Source organism: Manis javanica, chromosome 4, assembly GCF_040802235.1.
Source record: "Manis javanica isolate MJ-LG chromosome 4, MJ_LKY, whole genome shotgun sequence".
NCBI lineage: Eukaryota > Metazoa > Chordata > Mammalia > Pholidota > Manidae > Manis > Manis javanica.
This window is the reverse complement of record NC_133159.1, coordinates 60,074,667-60,098,948: the sequence shown is the minus strand read 5'-3', so window position 1 is coordinate 60,098,948 and position 24,282 is coordinate 60,074,667. Positions and strand designations below refer to the sequence as shown.

The 24,282-nt window shown below is 35.1% G+C and overlaps 1 long non-coding RNA gene across 3 annotated transcripts in view; it reads right to left on the bottom strand.

Moving 5' to 3' along the window:
• Window positions 1-24,282, bottom strand: part of LOC140848694 (uncharacterized) — a 397,098-nt gene that overhangs the window by 230,302 nt on the left and 142,514 nt on the right. Inside the window, exon 3 of one of the 3 annotated variants that reach the window (XR_012129800.1) lies at window positions 5,669-5,778. The exons of the other annotated variants lie outside the window; for them this stretch is intronic. This is a non-coding gene — a long non-coding RNA (uncharacterized lncRNA). Of the gene's footprint in view, window positions 1-5,668; window positions 5,779-24,282 lie in introns of those variants that run through there. 3 annotated transcript variants of the gene reach the window in all.

The window sequence follows — 24,282 nt, the reverse complement described above, 5'->3', positions numbered from 1 at the left end:
AAATCATCGTCATCTACTTGGGTTAGAGAGCCATTTGAGCTAAATTTCCAGGTGTCTTTCAGCTAAAATCTAAGAAACGAGAAACATGGAATTAAACTCTGGACAAATAAGGAAGATGACTTTCATAAAGTCAACAGTATTTGTCAGTGGGAGCAATCTTAGGAAGCCAAGTGAAGACATGATTTAAGGATCAGAAATGCCCACTATACCCATGGAAGTTGTGGACCAAGATATTACAAAACTAGCATTCAATTTGATAAAGTGTTTTATATGCATTATCACATTTAAAATTCTAATATATTCTTAGGAGGTGTGTTGTTTTATTATTATTAATTATAGATGAGATAACTAAAATTAAGAGAGGTTACATGTAACAGGATAAAAAATATATAAGCACTTATGTTGCCCCATTCTGCTTTCTAAGGAGGATGACACTTTTGCTTCTTCAAAATGCCTCACAAGAAGCTTCACTCCTGGCTCTTTTCTGCTGATTTGAGTGCTGAAGTGAAGTTTGAGTAGAACTGGGGAAATCAAGAGGAAGGAAAATTGCCTGACATCAGTTTGGAGAGACAGAGATGAATGGACAAAAAGGGAATATGGGGGGTTTTGAGAGGAGAGAGCTGCAGCTATTTGTAAAGGAGCCACATTGAGGGAAACCAGGGGAGGAGTTAGAGCAGCTGTAAAGTTTGGAAGTTTTGTCAAAAGGGCAATCAAATTTTAATGGGATTTTTTGGATGTTTTGTGATGAAGCATAGCTGATATTTCCCTAATATTATATGCTTTTCCTCAATGGTTTGAAGAATAATATTTGTTTTCATATTAATTGACTTGATGGGATTTCGTTTAAAGAGAATCCAGCAAGGCTCAAAATACTTGTCCACTGTCAATTTCATAAGGAAATTACTCACATTTATAACTTATAACTAGTAAGAAGCAGAACCGGAACTTCATCCTGTGTCTAACTTTCAGTCTTACAACTAACCAGCTCCCTATACCAGTTTTTGTCTCCCAAGAGACATAATGTCCTTTCTTTTCCTCTAGAGAGTAATGTCCACTTTCTTTGAAAAAAAAAAATAGAAAGCTCTGACCATGAGCTAAGCAGCCCAGAACACAACGACTGACACAACCCAAATCATTACTAGATTATTAGGTTATTAAATGACTTACTACTTAAAAATATCTCAAAAACTTCCTGTAGCATTGCAACATCGAGAGACAATCATTCAAGATTACAGATTTTAAATTATAATTTCAATAGCTGGGGCAAAGCTTTTGCTATAGAAGATGGGGATCTCTCTCTTGGCCTGAAGGGACACAAATTCAAAATCTGAGTAGACAAAAAGAACAATAAATTTTAGGGCAAAAATGGAAAGTTGTCAAATAGATTAATGTGGGAAAACTACACCAAGAAAGACAAAAGGACTGTATAAAACCATTAAAGACTCAAAACACATGAGCAGAGTTGTAAGGATAAATAGGATTTGCCATTGTAAGGTATCAGAGGCATGGAGAAAAATATGTACAAAATATTGTAAAAGTTTGCAATATTTTTAAGGACTGATAATAAACTCAATTTATCTTTCTCTGTTAACTTATTTGAGTCCAAACACTAGATTTTAGCCATCTTGCTTTCTTATGTAGCTTGCCAGCTTTCAGAATAAATATGGCTGTTTACCAGAGCTTTTATTTAACAGAATGTATGTAACTTCAGACAAATTCAAAATACTTAATTATATTTGTTCGCATTTGTTTTCAATCAAATGAAACAATTTAGGTATAAATAATCTTAGGCAAAGATTACTAATAATTTAACAATTCTGAGATTTTTTTGTGACTTTTTATCTTTTCAACATTATGCCATCTTGCACTCAACCTTATCTTTAAAACAGATTTGTTTTATACTCCTTATGTGAAATATTATTGACCATTAATTATGGTCTGCAAACAAGTCATTTTGAAGTTGTATCAGAATTCTCAGACCATATTTTGCCTTCACTATTGTGCTCAGTCTTGCTATAGTATTATGTCTCTCAAACTAAGAGAACTTGACATGTTTACTTCTAAAATCAATGTTCTTTAGAAGTCCCTCAAAATCACTATTAGTAAGAGTGATGCCTCCTAATGCTAGTCTGTGCATGGACTCTCTAACAGCCAAGTAATATAAGGAATCCTTACAGCCCTTAGCTTTGTTTGGTCCACTAAAATAAGAGTTTATGACCATATGATATATTCATACTTAAACCTTCTTCTCAAACAATTTACCTATTTCTACATTTATTTCAAAAAGAAACCTGCTTTTCATAAAACTTGTCAAGACTTCTATAAATTGTATAATGTAACACTGGAAACATGTATCATTTTTTTTCTTCTACCTCCCACCCCACTATCTATTGGTATCTAGTAAATTGCCCTGAAAAAGCAGGTATTAAATAAATTCATGTTGATTTACTGTTCTTTTTAGTTGTACAATGTCTGTGATAACCACTCCCTAGAGTTTTTTTGAGAGCATAAGGGAAATTGTGCCTCCACAGGGTTTCTTAGGAACAATGAGTCTCTCCAGTCAGATTATAATTTGCTTCTGAACCAGCCAGGAAGTAGCAGAAGTACAGTTTTCTTATTCCCATGTCCAGAAAAATGTATTCCTTTTACTGTGCTAAAAACAGAGGATGAAATCAAAGTCAATATATTTTAGCAAATGCACTATTAAGTACATTTTTCTTTGTCTATGGAAATCAATGGAACACACAAAACTGCTGTTTGTTCTCTCCAGCTTGGAAAAAATGTACAGTGGAGGCTTTTTAAAAAACAACAGCAACAACAACAACAAAAAAACTTCATTTGGATCAACTTGTTTCTTGCTACCACCATTTTTATAAGTGAAAATTACATGAGCTTGTGGGCTGCAGGGTAACTATGGGTATTCGAGTTTAGCAGAAATTCATGCTTTCAGTCTTTAGGAAATCCATCACACTGTTCTCAAAGAAGAATCAAACTGTACAGGTAAGGAGCTTAGAAAAATGAAGTCTAGCCCACCCTCAAGGGAAAGAAGGAGGACTAAGCTCTCCTTGCTGAAACAGGGAATACCTCGGTATACTTTACGGTATTCTTCTAAAAGGAAGATTACTCTCTTCTCTCCCATTTATTTATTTAGTCAATGTTTTATTTATATCATCATGGATTCATGTATATTTATTTTTTACTTAGGGTTATACTCCAATACTGTTATTTATTTATTATTCATATAGTTGCTCAAATTGTTCCAGCTTTGGCCTTCAGGAGCTCTTTCAGTTCGGATCCCTGTGTGCCTTTGACATGCCCTATCCTTTTGTGCTTTGAACACTTCCTTGTTTTCAGTCCCAGAAGATGCTCCAGGCTCATTGTATGTTTTCCCTGACATAGCCTTAGAATTGAATTAAATTTTTAATTTCTTAAAATAATTTGGTAGAGCCTCATGCCCAATCCCCTCAAAAGCTGTGGTCTTTTTTTATCGTGAGGTCACCTAGAGAAGCAGAGAGTTTTGTTTCACTGAATCTTAAGACTCAGATCATACTGCACTATTCCAAGCCTAACTCAAAGTTCTTAAGCTCTAATATTACCACATTACACCCAATCTCCTCCCAGTCCAAAAATCTTCTGTCTTATCGAAGCCTTTTGATTCTGTCAGAGTGGCAGAAGGAAATGTGTAACACGCTCAATCTTCTAATTTGTAGGTTTTGATAAAGGATTATTTAAAAAGTGTGAGCAGGGTTTAATTAGGGGTTATGCAGTACCCTAGATCTAGTAAAAGCAGGAAGATGTGATTCCTAAGCCTTTATGAGGTAATGAAGTGAGTGGTTACTGCAACCTGGAGACATAGCTCTATGAGACCTGGCTCTTTAGAGGAAGGATACAGCCAACCCACTGTCTGATCTTTTTCTCCTTCTGCCTTCAGATATCCTACTGGCTGAGCTCTAGAGGAAGATGGAGAGCAAGGGAGGTCATTAAGGCATTCAGTTTTCCAAGACCCAATGTAGGTAGAGAAGGGTGGAATGTGGATAGGACTATATGGAGGATATATAGTATGTTCTTATTCCAATCAGAAGTAAAAAAGGGAATCTTCCTTCCCATACCTATCTTCTCTCTAATAGTCTGTAATGTCATCACTATTTTCAGATTGTAAACTGGGATCAAGTTCAACACTGTATTACAGAGGGGGCAGATTTTCTACATTTTATGTGCCAGAGTGTGGGTGAAGTTACAGTATTTCCAGAATCTCTCACCTGGCCTTAGTGCATCTCCATATTAACAAGTGTGTCTAAGGTGTGGAGAGAAGTAGTCCATCTCCATATCAGTAGGTAATTACAAGGGTGAGGGAGGGCATATCTGGACTGGAGGGGTTGGGTGGGGTCCCCTTTTGTAGCTGGGTCACAAGAGATGTGGCCTAGCAGAAGTGGACAGCTGCTTGTACGCAATAAATGGTTTCTCCCACTTTATTTCTCCCTTTGACTGATTTTGGTTTTAAAGTTTTTGGCAAATGTGAAAAACATAAAATTAAAAATAATAATACGTTTAGTGATAACAGCAAAATTAAGGAGGGAAAGTTATAATTAAATCCCTGATCATTAATTATTACTTAACTTTGAGGAATAACGACTATTGTCCATTTTGGACAGAGGAGAAAGACTTTTTTTTTGCCTATTTGTATGTCTAGCAGATCTCAATTATATTTTAATACTGTGCTTCCTTATTATGCAATTTGGTCTCTAATGCTTTAGGCCTCTATCATCTTAACATGTAAATATTTCAGTTGGGGCTATAATAATTGTCTTTGGAATTGTGCCTCCAATTCAGTTCACCACACCCTTTTATGAAACTCCAATTTAATTACTAGTTGAATATGATAGATATTTTCTATTGTTCTTTTGCCTCTGGATTCTGGGGAAAAATTAAAAAGAGCCCTTAACTTTCTAGATGACTGAGAAAATAGATTATAAACACACCCATACATTAGCTTGGATGTCTTTCCACAGATGGAAGAATGGGGAAAAATTCCATTTTATTCTTTTTCATTTTTTCTTGAATATCCTAAACTTCAAAAAAAGTGAAAATTTGAGCATTGTGTAAGGTATCATCACTACCAGCCTTTGTACTGTGTCTCTCTAAAACCTTTACCATCCCTTCTGTTTTCCTCCTATTCTCAAAATGTCCACAGCTTCACCAAACTTTCATTCCCTGCTGATGGCCTAACCTCGTGCTTCATTAAGAAACTAAAAGCCATTTTAACTAGTTTCTCAAAGTAATGCTATGTGCTACCATGACTTAGAAATTTAGCTTTGTTTATTTGTATACTTTAAAGACAGAAGATGGCAGGGCATAATTGTTGGCTAAGGAGAACCATCCAATAGAGAGTAAAAGAGAATATAAGAGAAAGATTAAGATTTAAGGGAAGGGACTTGACCCTAGTACGATTACTTTTTGAAAGAATGAAAACCTTCATTCATTGCAAATGGTTGGAAAATAAAGAGTATGATGATGCAGACTGAGGTAGTTATGTACATTTAGGGTTTTAATTTAAAGGTTTACTTTCTGGTAGTTCCATGTTAGCAAAGTCACTGTTACATACTGTGGGTAAAATTACAGTATTTCCAGAATGTCTCGCCTGGCTTTAATGCATCTCCACACAATCGATGTTTCCAAGGGGTTGAGAGTAGTCCCTCTCCATATCAGTAGGTAATTACAAGTGCATACGAGGGCTTATCTGGACCAGAGACATTGGGGGGAGCTCTCTTCTGCTGCAGCCTGGTCAAAAGAGAAATGGGGGACAACTGCTTATAAGAAATAAACGGAATCCTCCCCCTTTATTTCTCCCTTTGACTGATTTCAGTTTCAAAGGTATTTTGCCCTGGGATTTCCCCCTACCCCCGGAGTCATATTTATTATTATCTTACTCAACTTTGAACAGATTTTGACAAAACTGGTAACTCCCAACTTCTTTATTCTTCTTTATTGATGTTCTTTGCATGCCTTTCCTTCTTTCACAGTCTCCTGATACCTTCGTTTTCATGGCTGATTCACCTCACTCTCTTTGGATGCTGACTGTTCAAATGTTCCAAAGCTCTGGTCTTTCCTCCTTCTCTATCTACGTGCTCCACCTAGCTGATTTTATCCAACCCCATGATTAAGATGAAATTCCATGATTTTAATTACTATCTATATTTTATTCCCAATTCTGATTTCTCCTGACTCTTTATAGGGAGAGACATTAGAAAGGGAAGGAGGGAGGAAAAGAGGAAGGATGGAAGAGAGAGACATTTTCCCTGACCAATCTATCTAAATTAGGTATCTATGCCTGGATCTGACTGTATTACTTTCTCACAGAGTGCTTTATTTCTCTTACAGCATTTATTAAGTTTGCATGTGTTTGTTTATTAATTATCACCTGTGTCCTCTTCTAAACCCTATCAACAAGATCCAGCAGAGTGTTTAAAGCTGTAGTCAAGTATCCAGTGCAATGTCTGACAATAGCAGGCATTCAATCAATATTCCTAAAGAAAATTAATAAATATGATATGGTCAGTGCTAGACTAGGAGAATACATAGGATGAAATGGATAGGTAGAAGAGCAGCATGTATCCCAGTGTGCCTTGGTATTATTATATTACTTCCTTTCCCAGTGGATTTCATGCTCTCCTCTGTCATAAGTCATATTTTCTCAAAGTCTATAATTGTTACCATATATTATCTCTTTTAAATAGCTTATATAAATGAGGGGAAGTTTAGAAGGCATGCCCAGGTGAAAATTATATAATTGCACTGCCCTGCCTTTGTTAGCCAACACTGACCCTATCTTTACATATGTAAGTATGTCTGTATGTCTCATTCTGCTATTTTCCATACGCCTACCCTAGTCCTATACCTATTTACCTCATTCTCAGACTTTCACAGGAGCTCAGTCTTCCTGAATTTTCCCTCTGATCTGTTTTATACATTCATCCCTAAAATATATTCCTAAGTAATAATTTGAATCATGTCACTCACAATTTTAACAAAACCCTTTCATGGTTCACCAAGACACATATGTCACACACTTAAACCCTTTATAATGATGCTTTGGCTCAGTTCTACTCACCTGTCCTGCAAATATCTCACATATTATATACCTGCTGAGTACTTACGGTTCCTTGGTAATGCCCTACAATCTTCAGCATACATACCACTGCTCAAATTTATTTCTGGAAGGACTCCCTTTCTAACCAAATCTATCACTGTTCTCCCATATTAGCCATTTCAGTTGTAACTCTAGGGGTAACAGCCTGGGGACAAAATGCCTTTTAAACCCAATTCAGTCAAAGGGAGAGATAAAGGGGGAGAAACCCATTTATTTTTTTACAAGCACTGTCTAGTCTTTCTCTTGACCTGGCTGCAGCAGAAGAGAGAGCTCAACCCAACCTCCAGTCCAGATCAGCCCTTGCTCACCCATGTAATTACCTATTGGTATGGAGGGGGACTACTTCTCTACACCCCTTAGAAACATATTGATATGGAGATGCACTAAAGCCAGGTGAGAGATTCTGGAAATATTGCAGTTTTACCCACACCAGTATCTGTAAAAGGCACAATCTCTCCAGCGGCATGTAGCTCCTTTAAACATTAAGGCCTGTCCCTGATTCACACACCATCATTTTCTCTGAATGAGACTTAGGGACATGGTTTTTCATTAACTGATCTGGTTGCTCTCAACTACCTCATGTTCTGCTTTAAATCAATTCCTGACCTGCATGACTTCTGACTTGGAGTCTCACTTTCTCCTTTGGACCTCATACTTGGTTCTGCTCTTCTGGATTTGACCTTTGTTGCCTCCTGTAGACATATTCCTTTGTTTCTTTATTTTATTCTGATTTTCTCTTTCTGATAACACATACCACTGTCTGACTTTTTCTACATAAATCGGTGCTGGTGACTGTCTTCCTTACTAGACTATTAGTGCCTGGACAGAGAGCAAGAAAAGAGACAAAAACCATTGAATTGTTTTCTCCTTATCTTGGGACAGTGCACTACATGTCAAAGGCATAAAAGAAAATTTCCATTGAATTCAATATTGAAATTTGTACATAATACCACATAGAAAACTAAATTTGCAAGAGATGAATAGGCTTGTCCTGCAGATACCACAGTTCGTTCAGTAATGGTTTCAATTGTAAGTAAAACAAAGCCATTGAATATGTGCTATTTAGTAGGTGATTTTGATTTTTATTGAGAAGATTTACTATCTTTACTAATCTGGGCCAAGACAACATAGTCTCTTACCTGGGCTCTGCTTCCATTCTTTATCTCCTATTATCTCTTCCTGAAAGGAAAGTTCAGCCAGAGATGGACTTTCAAAACCTAAATGTCATCATGTCATTTCTTTGCTCATTGCCCTCCCAGCTCACCCAGAAACCTTCAAAATTCTCTTCTGAGATCATCTCTCTCAAGCTGCACCCCACAATCTACTCTTCAACTACACTGGCTTCCTTATTATTTCTTGAATCTGCTAGTCTGCTAATTTTGAATTTCCTTCTGAAACTCTTCATGCTTGGCTTTCTCTCTTTCCAGAATGTTCTTTCCCCAGAAACCTCTTGGTTCATATCCTCCCTTGACTCAAGGTTCTGCTCACATCTTACCTTATCAGAGGGGCCTTTGCTGACCATTCTGTTTAAACTATTGTCCAAGAATTCCACCACCTTGGTGTTATTCTTTTATCTTTCCCTCATAATTATCACCAACCAGAAAAATATTTATTTGTTTGTTTATTATCTGTTTGCCCCCATGTGAAGTAATCTGTAAAAGCAGTGATTTCATTTTGTTTGCTGCTATTTTCTCAGTGACCAAAAAACTTCCTAACTGTTTGAGGCTAATGGTTTGCCTACTTAATAGTTCTCCTATTATGCTGAGGTCAAGACCTTTACCTGCATATTAAATATAATAGGTACTGAAATGTTTGCTAAATACAAGAATAAATGTAAAATTAATGCAAGTGTTGACATAGCAATCAATTATATGTCATTTTAAGAGCATGTGTATATAAACTTCTGTAACATAGTTACACCTGCTCATTCTTTTCTGTTTACTTTTCTAAATCATTGGATATTATGTATGTCTATGTAAAGTTAATTTTGAACCATGCTGACCAACATGAAAGCACTAGTTATTTTAGAACCACACTATCTCAATACAATTAAGAATTCAAAGTGTGGCTAGTACAAATGAAGAGGTACTGTAGGTATAAAATATATAACGTATTTTAAAGACAGCATGCTATAAATAAAAAATATTTCATTAATGACTTTTTATATTGATTACACATGGAAATACTAATTTTTGAATATAATGGTTCAAATAAAATTATTATAAAATTAATTTTACTTGTTTGTTTTTACCTTTCTTAATGTACCTACTAGAAAATTTAACCACTCGTGGCTCTTTTCATTATATCTCCATTGAACAGCCCTGATACAGAACATCAAAAGCCTTTGTTATGTACTATATAGCACAGTTACATTACAGATGCCAAGTATTTTTTAATTTATTAAACAACTACCTGAAAAGCTATCTACCTCTTAGTTTCACTATTTCAGTGGTCTCTAAATATGTCTTTAAAATTATCTGGCATGTTCATTTTATCAAGCAATGAAAACTGTTTAACCTTTACATGCTTCCACATTTCTTCTACATTTCTGTTAGGTCTTAGCCTTTCCCACCAAACAATTTAAAATTAAATTTAAAAATCAGTCCTGAGTTTCTTGTCATTTACCTTTTTGTCCTTTTTGTGATTTCTAAGTTATAGGGATGCCATCTGTGCATCTAATTATTTTAGGAAGTAAACAGAAATTGTAGTTTATTATTAATTTCAGTAATTGTAATTGTTACCATCAACAACATATATTGAACATTATGCTATGTACATTTATTAAATATCTCTCACTGAATTACTATAATGTGCCCTCTGAAATCCTTACAGAAGAAACTGAGGCCAGAAAAACTGAACATATTTCATCATGCTTCTGGTAAGGATAGAGTAGGTAGATGGCCAACTACTACCCCTAACAAAGGCAGCCCTTTAAGCACAAAGGGCTACAAACATTAAGCTACATTGCCAGGATTCAATGGGATCCAAAATCTAAACACTGGCATAAAAACCTAGGAAGAATTAGGTTGTTGTTACCTAAGAAAAAACAGTTTAAAATAGGTCCATATTCATTGCTGGCATCACCTCAATTACCTCCTACACCCAAAAACTACAGAGGAAAGCACAAAATTACTGGGGCATCTTGATATTCTCAGGCAAAGGCATATTTGAGGTTCCAAGTATCGTATTATATGGCATTTGCATATACTTCAAAACTCCTTAAAGCAGTACCAAGTTCTGATAATAGAGAGGGCTTACCAGGTTGCCTTACCAATTACGTTTCAGCATGTCATGTTAGGTGAGTGTCTCAAGGGAAATGAACAATGCTTTTTAATTACATTACACCTTTCACAGAAGGATCACCGAATGTCTTAGTAGTTTCACCTACAGAGATCACTCACTCACAGCTGAAATGCAGGCACCTGTGGGGTCCATTATGACAGCCATTCCATAGGACAACATCATTTACGAAAGGGGATGGAAAAATAACTTCTCCAGTGAGAATAGCAGGAAGAATTTATGTAGGCATAAAGTAATTACAACACTGGAATTTAGCCAAGATGCATGTGTTCACACTCCTCTTTTCACTGATTTCTGGGTCTGACCAGATTAGGTCAAAAACCTTTCATGCAAGAGTGGTGATTTCTTCTGGGCTCCATATGTGGCTTCTATTTGCTTCGTCAATGTAAATGTTAATAAAATAATATGCAAATAAATGCATCCTGTGATCCTGCCCTTATTATGCTGGTGAACGACTGAACATTGCATTACAAGTAAATGCTATTCCTGTCCTTTGTTCCAGAATTGACCACTTGTTTGAAATTATCACTTTGTGTTAATAAAGGGCCTGTCATAACAACCTTGGGTTTCCTAAGCGGCCATGTAGAGGTCCATGTCAGGGGTAAACCACTTTGTAAATAATCATCACTCTATCCAAGGGGCACAGATGCAAGCCAGTTCTGCGTCATTTTAAATAACCTGTTTGCACAGTTAACTTCCCTCCTGCTGTGGAAAGGTTACACATTTTCCACTTAATTTTGGAGTTCTTTTTATTCACTCACTCTCTTTCTCATGGAAAAAATGTTTCTGATGAAGTCCAAAAGAAGAGAACTCAATTATTGATCAGCATTGTTGATTACGGAATAGAGAAGTATATTTCATATAGACTGTATTTGAGATGCGTTTAATTGATTGATTCATTATTTTCTCAAACACAAAAGAGAACACAAAAGGGAAAGCTCAGCCCTGTCTTTTATAAGCTTGGGGAAGTCATGAGAAGCTGTGTTAAACTGTTCTGTTGCAGACTAGTTGAAAAGCACAGTGGAAATGTTTTCTTTCAAAATACTTGTTTTTAGCTTTTCCTAAAAATGTTTTTAAACACATGTCAAGGCCCCCTTCAATGAATGACTTTATTACAAAAAGTAATGTATGACTCCAAAGCAGAGGTTTGAATGCTGAGCCATAATATTTAAAGTACAAAACTACATATACACATACACGTACACTTTCATACACATACACCTTTACATTCACACAGAGTGAGATCCAGCCCTGAAACACATTCTATCTGAATTTGCTGAAGAAGGTCATCTCTTATATGTCCTACATCCAATTGCTGTATCTTGGTTATTTTCTTCATTTCACCTGTCACCCAGATGTCATTCATCAGAGGTAGAGAAAAGATCAAAATCTTTGGTTTTAATTACAAGCTTGCATCATAAATAATGCACATAAGAACAAGTATGTAGTGTTTATGTACATGTATGTGTATGTTATATTAAATTATTTATTTACATTTAATTTTATAATCTTGATTTTGCTCAGATACTCAATTGTTTTCATTCATGCTTCCTTTTTCAATCTCATTGGGTACATCAAGACACACGCATACACACACACACGCACACACACACACCAGGGTGTCTGAAGACATTTTAGGGCAGTTTTAAATTTTAATAATTCCAGAAGTATAAATGCTACAAAATTTTTTAAAGACATATTTTGAAAATTTAATTATTTGCGATTCTTTCTACCATTCATTTTGTGAGTTGTGAATGATCAATGATTAATTTTAAATTTTTGTTTCAACCCATTTGTTATTTTCTTTCAGAGGGACCAAAACAAAAAAGCAAATACATGTTTATATGCTGACACATTAATTACTATCAAGTTCTTCCCCTTAACAACTTTTCCCCACTTAGATTCCCCCTCTCTAGTGTCCATTACATTGATATTGTGTAGAATTTTTATTTGGGATTATCATTTCTTTATATTCATTGTTACTTCTTTGTGAACATTTTTGTTTTTTCAAGGGGGGTTTTTTGTTTTAAATAACAAATTTTTTAAGTTATTTTATCATATTTAACTCAGTTCTCTCAAGCCTCTTGTGCTTTTTTTCTAAGTATCTTTTTCAAGAGTTGTTTTGCTGTGGGTTTTTGTGAGTCTAAATTTCTAAGGTACTGTAGTCTGAGAATATTTTTTGGTTTTTGTTTTGCTGTCTTACTAAATGTCAGTTTGGCATATATAAAATATTAGAGCAATAATTTTTCTTCAATATGTTAAAAAGGCTAGTACTTTGTTTTCTGGTACCTACTATTGATCTTAATACATCTGATGTCACTTAAGTACTTATTATTTTGTAAGTGATACCTTCTTTGTGTCTGGAAACTTTGATAACTGTTTTCTGTGATAATTTTTTCTAATAATGCTACATAGACCCTTCAATCTGGTATCTTTTCTCTTCTTTTCATTCTGATATATTTATCTCTGTTTTATCTTTAAATAATTTATTCTTTACATTTTAATATTTTCTCTTCTCTGGGTCTATTAGCCTTTTATAATGTTGGATGACACTTTTATTCCTAGCTTTCATATCTCTTAACTTATCTTTCTCTATTTTTCTATTCCTTTATCTTTTCCTGCTTTCCTGTTATAGAGAAACTTGGATTGATCTTAAAAGTTACTAATTAATTTATGTTATTTGTCCCAAATATTTCATTTTTAAAAGAAACTTTTATGTTTTCAAACTTAATTTTTATACTTGATCCTTTTATTTTTTGTTCCTTCATGTTGTACAATCTTCCTCTGACCTTTTGCATGCTCATTATTCTTATGTGAAATTCTTCTATATGAGACCTACTGTTCCATCTTCATTTTGTTTCCACAAGTATCATATAGACACTGCTTGAATCTTTTAGAGTATCTCCAATATAAATCAGGTTTGCTTCTGAACTTTCCCCTCTACCCCTTACAAGTGAATTTTTTTGGTTTGGCTAAGCTGTTTATCACTCAACCATCAGCTTTTTAACTTTCAAGATTTTATTGCCATTATGTCCTTTTCTATTCTCTCCAATAGTGTATATTAAATTTTTTTAAACATACCAACATTTTAGTGAAGTTTTGAGAGGGAGAATAGATCTACTCTCTTTATTCAGAAATCTCAGTGTTTAACTTTCGCATGCTTTTTCACCTTTCCATCAATGAAGTTTTCTTCTTCCTATTAGTATTATTACATTATCCCATGAAATTCTATATTTGTATTTGAAACATTACAGTCTCTTCTCTTACATATCTTATATCTCTTAGTCAAGTGTATTATTTTTATTACTAAACCTTTAAAATTTTAATTAATCTACATTATTTTACAAATATTAATTTGCTTCTCAGTCTTAAATAGACTGAGAAATTTATATTATTTATACTTTTACCTTTAGCACCTATCGATGTTCAATAAAAAACAAAGGGAATAAAAATTAACTTCTTATGCTCTCCACTCTTTAGTTCCTATTTTATGAACACTAGTGTATTGGAAAAAAGTCACCTGGCCTCATTGTTAGAGAAATATTGCACATCCAGGTCTTTGTACATCACAAATCTATCCCTGGAATTCAATGAAATCATTTTTCTCTTCTGTGCTCAGATGTGACTGTGATTATCATAGGGTAATAGTGACGTCTATCAAAGCAAAGAAATAGGTGTTTTCCTATATAGAAAAATAACCTACTTAAAAATAAGATTACGTTTTCTTCAACTGAATAACTAATTCCCACCCAAGTTAACAATATTTGAGCACATTAAACTAGAGCACAGAAATCCTCTCTAATGTGAGTGAGTGCCTGTCAGGCTTCCATCGCCATTACGTTAACCCAGTGTCTTCTCTTGCCATATATGTAGCCTTTCTGTAAACATATCACTTCCCTTCTTGTCAGGATAAGAAATAGTGAATACTGAAGAAAGATATGGAAAGCTACAGTATATATATATTTATATATATATATAAATATATATATAAATATATATATACTTATATAAAATATTTATATAAAATACTGTTAACTTTATATAGTGAATTCAATTTTCCTGCCATTGATCCTTGACTGATAAAAGAGCTAATACCTTCTGAATGTTTACTATGAGGCAGACGTCACAATAAGCAATGTATATAGATTGTCTCTCTATCATTAATATTTCCACTTTTGCAGATGAGAAAACTGAGATCTACAAAGCTATACTGCTAGAATACCAGAACCAACATTGAAACCTGGCCAGAGTCAGAATCACTCATGTAGCGAAACTCATTACAGAAACTACCCCCAAATAATTTGTTATGAATCATAGTTAAGATAACTAAGTTTTTGAGTAATTAACTTAAAAATTAAAGTAAGTGGTTTACTTGATTAAAACATTTCAGAGGACATTGCTCTAATGTCAGAATGACTCATATGCTGTCTTAGGAGGAAGGTAAATGAGTAGAATTACAGTTATGGAAATGTGCATAACCAGCAGTCTATCTTAGCTATGCCACAACCAGTAGGAAAATAAGATTTATGCAAATTTAATCTGACATGTATGTTCCAGTGAAAAAGGGTTCTATACAAAGCTTACATATTAATTTCAGCACATTTGATGTGGTATCTTGAACTCATTTTATAATTAATTATATGGTGAAGAATACAGTTAGTTGTGAGTGAACTTCTGTGTATGTGTATATGTATATATTGAATGTAGACTATATACATGCATTCTCCTGCAGTATAACCTGAGTCACAGCTTGTGATAAAAAATACAATATAATTTTGATAACACGCACCACAGTATTTGTACTTCCCAAGAAAGATTTAGAAATGGAAACCTAATGAAATTTAAAGCCAGAAAGTCTCTGACACAGATATTTGAAGATATATGCAAATTAAAAAATAGTATGATTAGATCGAGCAGAAAAAGATGGTGGCATGAGAAGTAAGGCTGAAACCTCCTCCAAAACCACATATAAGATGAAAATACAGCAAATACAACTAATCTTGAAAGAGTGACCTGAAGACTGCCTAAACCTGGGGAAAAGAGAAGACCTCACAGAAGAGGGTGAAGTAGCAAACCCGCAATCTGGCAGGACTCAAATCCTTACCTACATGAGATCACAGGTGGGAAGAAGAAAAATGGAGTAAAGAGAAAGTAGAAGTCCAGACTGCTAAACACCCAGCCCTGGAGATCTGCTCTGGAGCCTGAATCCACATTGCATGTTGCTAAGGAGATTAGTGGGGTTGGAAAGCAAAGGTGTGCAGAATACTTAAAGAGACTAAGATTCCAGCTACATGTGGAGAACAGGTATGCACCATCTGCCACTCCAGAACTAAAGAAAGGTGGGCATTTTGAAAGACTTCCTGACAGTGAGAGGGGTCCTAAAGGAGCAAAGATTACACAGAGCTTCCTGCTCAGGAGAAAGGGCAGGTGGACAGAATAATCCTGAAACACTCAGCCCAGCAGGTTGGGAACTCTCAGGAGTTTCAGACACCCCATCTCCCTGGCTGGCAACAAAGCTCTGAGGATCCCCACTGTGATTTGCAGTTTCCTGCTACTGTGCCTGGTGGGCACAGTTCTACACACCTGTTGCCCCCATTATCCTGCCAGGCCAGCAGGAGGGTGGCACCACCTACAGCAGCTACAGAGTCCTAATGCAGAGGCTCCTTCTTGCACACTCAGGCCACAGGACCTGGCCAGTGGAAGCAGGCATTGCAACCAGGAAGCAGGAAAGAGTTCTTTCCACCTAGCAGGCACCATTGATGCTGAACTGTGACCCCTGTGATTGCTTCAGGTGCTCAACAGCTCCAGAATAGAGCATCTGGGCACTTGAGGGAGCCGCATACACAAAGTCATTACTCAACAGGAATCACTAGGAAAATGAAATGGCAAAAAATTTTGTACAAACAAAAATTCAGATTCCAGAAAGAGGGCTAAGTGAAACTGAAATCACCAATTGTCCTGATAAATATTTCAAAATAAAAATCATAAACATGCTCATGGAGCTACAGAAAAATATTCAGGATCTCTGGGAGGATTTTAAGAAAGACAAAAACTTTGAAAAATACAGTATCTGAAATGAAACATACAATGGAGGAATTTAAAAGTAGATTAGATGAGGTAGAGGAGACAGAAAATGAAATAGAAATTAGAAAACAGGAAAACAAAGAAGCTGAGGCACAGAGTGAAAAAAAGGATCACTAGGAATAAAAGAACAATAAGAAAGCTGTGTGACCAATCCAAATGAAATAATAGTCACATTAAAGAGGTACCAAAAGAAGAAGAGAGAGAAAAGGGGAAAGTCCTTTAAGGAAATCATTGCTGAAAACTTCCCCAATCTGGGGAAGGAAATAGTCTCTCAGGTCACGGGGGCAAAGACATTCCAACACAAGGGACTTTAGGAAGACAACACCAAGACACAGAGTAATTAAAATGGCAAAGATCAAGGACGAGGACAGAGTATTGAAAGCAGCCAGAGAGACAAAAATACACCACTTATAAAGAAAAGCCCATCGGCTATCAGCAGACTTCTCAGCAGAAACCTTACAGGCCAGAAGGGAGTGGCTTAATATATTTCATGCAATGAAACTAAAGGGCCTCCAAACAAGAATATTCCACCTGGCACAATTATTATTTAAATTTAAAGCAGGGATTAAACAATTTGCAGAAAAGCAAAAATTGAGGGAATTTACCTCCCACAAACTGTCTACAGTGTATTTTAAAGGGGCTGCTATGGATTGAAGTGCTCCTAAGGCTAACTAGCTGTCACCAGGGTAAATAAAACCATAGTAAAGGAAGTACACCAATTAATTACTAAGCAAATGCAAAATTAAATTAACTACCCACAAAGTCAGTCAAGAAATCTACAGAGTACAGAATATGACACCTAATATATAAAGAACGGAGGAGAAAGAAGAAGGGAGGGGGAAAAAAAACTTTAGATTGTGTTTCAAATAGCACAAAAAAGTGAGTTAAGTTAGAGTGTTAGAAAGTAAGGAAGCTGCCCTTGAACCTTTCTTTGGTAACCATAAATCTAAAGCCTATAATGGCAATAAGTACATATCTATCAATAATCACTCAAATCCTATGGGATACAGCAAAGGCAGTTCTAAAAGGAAAGTATATAGCAATACTGGCTTACCTCAAGAAAGAAGAGCAATGTCAAATGAACAGTCTAAACTCACAATTAATGAAACTAGAAAAAGAATAACAAATGAGGTCCAAAGTCAGTAGAAGGAGGGGAAGATGACAGCAGAAATAAATAAAATTGAGAGGAATAAAATAGAATCAATGAAACCAGGAGGTGGTTTTTTGAGAAAATAAAAACAGATAAACCCCTAGCCAGATATATCAAGAAAAAAGGACACTGCACACACATAAACAGAATCAGAAATGAGAAAGAAAAATCACTACAGACACCATGGAACTACAAAGAATTATTAGAGAATACTATGCTACAAATTAGATAACCTAGAAGAAATGGACAACTTTCTAGAAAAATACAACCTTCCAAGACTGACCCAGGAAGAAACAGATAATTACCAGCAATGAATTCTAATGGTAACCAAAAAACTACCTAAGAACAAAACCCCTGGACCAGATGGCTGAACTCCTGAATTTTATCAAACATTTAGTGAAGACCTAATACCCATTTTCCTTAAAGTAGAAGAGGAGGGAATACTTTGAAACTTATTCTATGAGAACAACATCACTCTGATATTAAAAGCAGGCAAAGACTCCACAAAAAAAGAAAATTACAGACAAATATCCCTGATGAACATAGACGCAGAAATCCTCAGCAAAATATTAGCAAACCAAATTCAGAAACACATCAAAAAGATCATCCATCATGATCAAGTAGGATTTATTTCAGGGATTCAAGGATGGTACAACATTCGAAAATCCATCAACATCATACACTACATCAACAAAAAGGACAAAAATCATATGATCATCTCAATTGATGCTGAAAAAGCATTTGAAAAAATTCAACATCCATTCATAATAAAAATTCTAAACCAAATGGGTATAGAAGGCAAGTACTTAAACATAATAAAAGTTATATGTGACAAACCCACAGCCAACATCATACTTAACAGTGAAAAGATGAAAGCTTTTCCTGTAAGTTTGGAAACAAGAAAAGGATGCCCACTCTCCCCACTTTCATACAACATAGTTCTGTTCGTCCTAGCCACGGCAATCAAACAACACAAAGAAATAAAAGGCATCCAGATTGGCAAGGAAGAAGTTAAACTGTCACTGTTTGCAGATGGCATAATACTGTACATAAAAAATCCTTAAGACTCTATACCCCAAAACTACTAGAACTAATTACTGAATTCAGCAAAGTTGCAGGATATAAAATTAATATGCAGAAATCTGTTTCATTTTATACTAAGAAATAGCAGAAAGAGAAATCAGGAGAACAATTCCATCTAAAATTGCATCAAAAAGAATAAAATACCTAGGAATAAACCTAACCAAGGAGGTGAAAGACCTATGCCCTGAAACCTACACCACACTCATGAAAGAAATTAAAGTAGACATTAATACATGGAAATACATACTGTGCCCATGGATAAGAGTATTTAATGTAGCCAAATAGCCATCCTGCCTAAAGCAATCTACAGATTCAATGTAATCCCTATCAAAATACCAATAGCATTCTTCAATGAACTAGAACAAATTATTCTAAAATTCATATGGAACTACAAAAGACCTCAAATAGCCAAAGGTATCCTGAGAAGGAAGAATAAATCTGGGAGGTTTACACTCCCCAACTTCAAGCTCTACTACAAAGCCACGATAATCAAGACAATTTGGTACTGGTACACAAACCTACTCACAGATCAATGGAAAAGAACAGAGAGCACAGATATATACCCACACATATATATATATGGCCAATTAATATAAGATAAAGGAGCCATGGATATACAATGGGGAAATGACAGCCTCTTCAACAACTGGTGTTAGTAAAACTGGACAGCTACATGTAAGAGAATGAAACTGGATTATTGTCTGACTTCATACACAAAAGTAAACTCAAAATCAGCCAAAGACCTTTATGTAAGTTATGAAACCATAAAACTCTTAGAAGAAAACATAGACAAAAATCTCTTGAATATAAACATGTGCAACTTTTTCCTGAACGCATCTCCTTGGGCAAGGAAAACAAAATAAAAAATGAAAAAATGGGACAGCATCAAACTAAAAAGCTTCTATACAGCAAAGGACACCATCAGCAGAACAAAAAGGCATCCTACAGTATGGGAGAATATATTTACAAATGACTTATCCAATAAGGGGTTAACATCCATAATATATAAAAAGCTCACTTCAACATCCAAAAAACAAATAATCCAATTAAAAAATGGGCAGATGATGTGAACAGACACTTCTCTGGAGAAGAAATTCAGTCCAACAGCACATTAAAAGATGCTCCACATCACTAATCATCAGGGAAATGCAAATTAAAACCGCAATGGGATACCACCTCACACCAGTTAGGATGGCCAATATCTAACAAAGAAACAACAAATGCTGGCAAGGATGTGGAGAAAGGTGATCCTTCCTACACTATTGGTGGGAATGTAAATGATAGTTCAACCATTGTGGAAAGCAATATGGAAGTGCCTATAAAAATTAAAAATAGAAATACTATTTGACCCAATAATTCCACTCCTAGGAATTTACCTGAAGAAAACAAGATCCCTGACTCAAAAAGACATATGCACCCCTATGTTTATTGCATCACTGTTTACAATAGCCAAGATATGGAAGCAACCTAAGTGACCATGAGTAGATGAATGGACAAAGAAGACATGGTACATATACATAATGGAATGTTATTCAGCCTTAAGAAGAAAATAAATACTACCATTTGCAACAACATGGATGGAGCTAGAGGGTATTATGCTCAGTGAAATAAGCAGGTGGAGAAAGACAAGTACCAAATGATTTCACTCATCTATGGAGTATAACAATGAAGCAAAACTGAAGGAACAAAACGGTAGCAGACTCACAGACTCCAAAAGGGACTAGTGGTTACCAAAGGGAAAGGGTTGGGGAAGATTTATGTGGAGGGAGGGAGAAGGGGACTAAGGGGCATTGTAATTAGCACACATAATATAGGTAGGTCACAGGGAAGGCAGTATAGCACAAAGGAGACAAGTAATGACTTTTTAGCATCTTACTTTCCTGATGGGCAGTGACTGTAATTGGGTGTGTGGGGGGGACTTGACTTGGTAATATGGGTGAATGTTGATACCATAATGTTGCTCAGATGAAACCTTCATAAGATTGTATATCAATGATACCTTAATTAAAATAAAAGAAACAGTAAGATTAAAGACTCTCTTTAATAGAGATCACCTAGAACAGGTAAAAATTATCTGATTAAGTGGTGATATAATACCAAGCTGGAGCAAATACACTCCAAAAACTCAAGGACTTGGCACAGAAAAATATACTTCTCATTCATGTTCCAGAACCATGCAGGTATTCTTGGTGTTATTCTCTCCAAATCCATGATTCAGTGATGAATCTTTTTCATCTAATGGTTCTCTTATTTATTTATTTAAATACTTACTTACTTATTCTGAGCCTTCACAATCATGTAAATACATCTTGTTGGTTCTGTCACTCTGGAGAATCTAGACTATATTCTTTTTATCCTTAAAAACATTGCTACTAAGGACCCTTTCTTGTTTGTTTTTGATATACTTTTTAATTGAAGTATAGTTGATATGTAATAGTGTATTGTTTTCACCTATACAACATATTGATTCTACAGTTATCTATGTTATTAGGTGCTTATTCCAACTAGTGCAGTTACTATCTGTCCATGTAGAAAGATGTTGCAGAATTACTATGTTCTCTATGCTGTACTTTCATTCCCATTACTAATTTATTTTATGATTGAGATTTTGTGCCTTTTTATCCCCTTTACCTATTTCATCCACCCACCTCAACCCTCCCCCATTGTAACCACCTGTTACTTCTCAATGCCTACAAGTCTCCTGCTACTTTGTTTGTCTTGCTTTGTTTTGTTTTTATATTCTACACATAAGTGACAGCATATTATTTGCCTTTCTCTATCTGACTTATTTTACTTAGCATAATACCATCTAGGTCTATCCATGTTTTCACAAATAGTAGGATTTCTGTCCTTTTTATGGCTGAATACTAGTCCATGGTATATATGTACATCTTCTTTATTTATTCATCCATTGATGGACATATTGGTTGTTTCCATATCTTGGCTATTGTAAATAATGTGACAATAAACATAGGGGTGCATACATCTTTCAAATCACAGATTCTGTTTTCTTCAGATAAATGCCTAGAAGTGGAATTACTGGGTCATATGGTATTTCTAATTTTAGTTTTTTGAGAGAACCTCCATACAACTTTCCATAGTGGCTATACCAGTTTATGTTTCCCCCCAAAGCATAAGAGGGTTTCCATTTCTCCAAACCCTCACCAATAGTTGTTATTTCTTCTCATTTGTGTAGTGGCCAGTCTGACTGGTGTGACGCAGTATCTTATTGTGGTTTTGATTTGCGTGTCCCTAATGATAAGTGATGTGGAACATCTTTTCAAGTGCCTGTTGGCCAACTATATGTCTTTTTTCAGAAAATGTCTATTCAGGTTCTCTGCTCATTTTATACTAAGATTATTTATTTATTTTTGATGTTTAGTCATATGAATTCTTTATATATTTTGGATGCTATCCTTTTATCATATAAATCATTTAAAAATATATTCTCCCATACTATAGATTGCCTTTTTGTTTTGTTGATGGTTTCCTTGGCTGTACACAAGGTTTTTTAGTTTGATATAGTCCCATTTGTTTATTTTTACTTTTGGATCCCTTGCCCAGGAACATGTATCCAGGAAAAAGCTATTCATGCTTATGGTCAAGAAATTTTTGTCTGTGTTTTCTTCTAGGAGTGTTTTGGTTCAATGCTTTATATTTAGGTCTTTAATCCATTTTGTGTTAACTTTTGGATATGATATTAGACTGTAATGCAGTTTCATTCTCTTGCACATAGCTGTCCATTTTCCCAACACCACATATTAAAGAGGCTGTTCCTTATTGTATATTCTTACCTCCTTTGTCATATATTAATTGACTGTATATTCATGGGTTTATTTCTGGGCTCTCTATGCTGTTCCATTGATCTGTAGGTCTTTTCTTATGTCAGTACCATTCAGTTTTGATTACTGTAGCTTTGTAATATAGCTTGAAATCAGGGAGTGTGATACACCCAAGATTTGTTCTTTCTCAAGATTGCTGATATAAGTACCGCTACTCCTTTTTTCTCCCTTTATTTGCATGAAATATCTTTTTTCTATCCCTTCACTTTCAGTTTCTGTATGTCTTTAGGTTTGAGATGAGTATGAGTGCCTTATAGGCAATGTCTTGTTTATCTATTCTTCCACCCTATGTCTTTTGATTCGTGCATTCAGTACATTTACATTTAAGGTAATTATTGGTAGGTACGTAGGTATGTATTTATTGCCATTTCATTAATTGTTTCTGGTTGTTTTTATAGTTCCTCTCTCTTCCTTTCTTTCTCTTATACTCTTCTTTTGTTATTTGATGGTTTTCTTCGGTGTTGTGATTGGATTTCTCTTAATTTTTTTATGTATCTATTATAGGCTTTTGGTTCATGGATACCATAAGGCTCATGGATAGCTTCCTATGTAACAGTCTATATTAAGTTGATGATTTCTCTATTTCAAATACAATCTAAAAGCCCTTTTATATTCTTCTTCCTCCTCTACACTTCATGTATAAAATGTCATAATCTATATCTTTTGGGTATCCCTTGACTGATTTTGTACATGCTTGATTTAGCTACTTTTGTTTACTTAACTTCATTCTTGCTTTGTAAGTAATTGATCTACTACCTTTACTGTGAGTTTATTTTCACTGATGAGAAACATTTAGGATTAGGAACATTTCCTTCTACAGAAGTTCTTTTAATATACCCTGTAAGGCTGGTAAGATGGTGGTGAATTCTTTTAACTTTCATTTATCAGTGCAACTTTTAATTTCTCCTTCAATTATGAATGATAATCCTGCCGAGTAAGAATTATTGGTTGTATGTTCTTCCTTTTCAATACTTTCTCATATAGAATTTAATGCCACTCCCTTCCACCCGGTAAGGTTTCTGCTGAGAAAGCTGCTAATAGCCTTATGGAGTTTTCCTTATAGGCAACTGTCTGCCTCTCTCTTGCTGCTTTTAAGATTCTTTCTTTATATTTGCTGTTTAATTAACAGCTCTTCCATATTTAATACATGCTCAGAAGTTTACACATTCATGCTAAACAGGGAAATTGAGCATGGATGTTTCTTTGCAATCCATACCTGAAAGTGGCATACATCACTTCTTTTATTGCACTGACTACAATTCACAACTACAAGAGCAGCTTAGGCTGAGGTATGTGGTATATAGTTCTATTTCTAGGAACAAGCCTGACTCACATATTCTGGCACACAATCCTAAATATTACATGGAAAACCAATCAGTGCCACTTTCAGAAATGCACTAAGAGAGTGAACACAGAATTAGTTTTATTCCTGAATATCTAAATAAAGACAGCAAAATTGTGATTAACTCCAGGCATCAAAAATACCAAATACAGCCTTTTACATAATAAGATTCTTCTTTGCATGATTATCTGTGTTCCAAAATTTTGGTATAACTGACAAGGCAATTCCTAAACTATGAAATTGTTTAACTCTTCAAAATTTAGAAGTCTTACAATTATTCTGACAATGAGTATTTGAGCAACAATTAGAATAACTTTATTCACATAAAATTCCC